The sequence below is a fragment of the Psammomys obesus genome, unplaced genomic scaffold (assembly GCF_907164565.1).
Source record: "Psammomys obesus unplaced genomic scaffold, mPsaObe1.curated_primary_1811, whole genome shotgun sequence".
Lineage (NCBI taxonomy): Eukaryota > Metazoa > Chordata > Mammalia > Rodentia > Muridae > Psammomys > Psammomys obesus.
The window spans coordinates 43352404-43353782 of record NW_026593286.1 but is presented as its reverse complement, the minus strand read 5'-3'; the positions used below and the strand labels follow the sequence as shown (position 1 = coordinate 43353782).

Genomic DNA, 1379 nt, shown 5'->3' with positions numbered 1-1379 from the left:
TACTCTCCTTTGATTAAAAGATAAACTATAGTTGTGTTTGGGTTGAAGCTCCATAATTTTCTTTTTTTTTTTTTTTGGTTCATTTAAAAATTTATTGAGCAGCTAAGGATGCAAAGATATTAAAACATGGTCAAAGACATGAGGCATTTGCACAAGTAGTAGAGAGCAGTAAAGTTCTCAATATCACAGGAAAAAAAATGCTATCAGAAAACAAGAAATTGCTTCCAGCGTGCAAGGGGGAATGGATGGCCAATCAGGAAAGGGGACTGAGATGAAAATAGAAGACTTCAGTCTGGATTGTTGATGATACTCAGTATGAACTATATTTGTTTCTCTCTTTTTTATCTTTCCCCATCTTTGGGCTTAATTTACCAGTAGTGCCCAGGAATGTTCAATGTGATTTTTCTATACTTGCTTGCATTTTTGCCTTAATGTCTTCTATGTCCTTTTGGTGTTTTAGGAGTTTTTTCCTGTTTTTTGAAGGACTCTTGACGCATTGATCTTGGTGTTGATGGTTTTACATCTTTTCCATTTTGGTTTGATTTTTGTGCATTTTTTGCTGGTGTATCTCAAAAAGATCTCTTCACTGGAACTTTTTATTGCTTCCTTCTCATCAAAATCATCATCATCACCCTCATCATCTTCATCCTCATCCTCATCATCTTCATCAAGTTTTACTTTTTTCTGTGGAACCTTGTTACCACCTCCAGGGACAGATCGCTTTCCAGACATACTTAAGAGTTTTACATCGTCCTCATCTTCATCGACTCTGCATCTTCCTCTACAGCCACAAGGTGTGGTCCACTAATGTGCACAGGTCCTGATCCACGCTTCAACCTTAAGACCACAGGTGGTGTAACTTCAAAGCCCCCAAGGGAAACTGTTGGTTGTACAGACATTTTCAAAGTTGCCAGTATTTAGTTGGACTGCCTTCGCAGTTCATTGCTTCTGCCTCTAAGATGTGTAATTCATCTTTTGTCCCTGCCCCTAAACTGACCATTCTTAATGATAGTTGGTGCTCATTTTCATCATTATCCACTTTAAAGTGATAATCTTTGTCAGCCTTTAGTTTACAAACGAAAAGGTACTTCTGATGCCTAAGAGGGCCCATGTCCATGTCCATTGAGCCTTCCATGAGGCCGAGGCGCGTACTTCGGTGTAAGAGAAGTTGGACGGAGAGAACCACGTACTGCTCCCCGGAACAGACACGCAGAACAGAATCACGCTAAGCTCCATAATTTTCTTTGAGACAGGATTTCGCTGTATAACTGGCTGACCTGGACTCTCTTTCTAGACCAGCCTGACCTCAAAGAATCCACCACACCTAGCTAAAATTCTAATGCAATCCTACAGAAGAAAATATCTCTAATCTGAAAAAC

The 1379-nt window shown here is 39.7% G+C and overlaps 1 pseudogene; it reads right to left on the bottom strand.

Moving 5' to 3' along the window:
* Positions 1-340: 340 nt before the first annotated feature.
* On the bottom strand, positions 341-1135 carry LOC129683929 (nucleophosmin-like; annotated as a pseudogene).
* Positions 1136-1379: the final 244 nt, after the last annotated feature.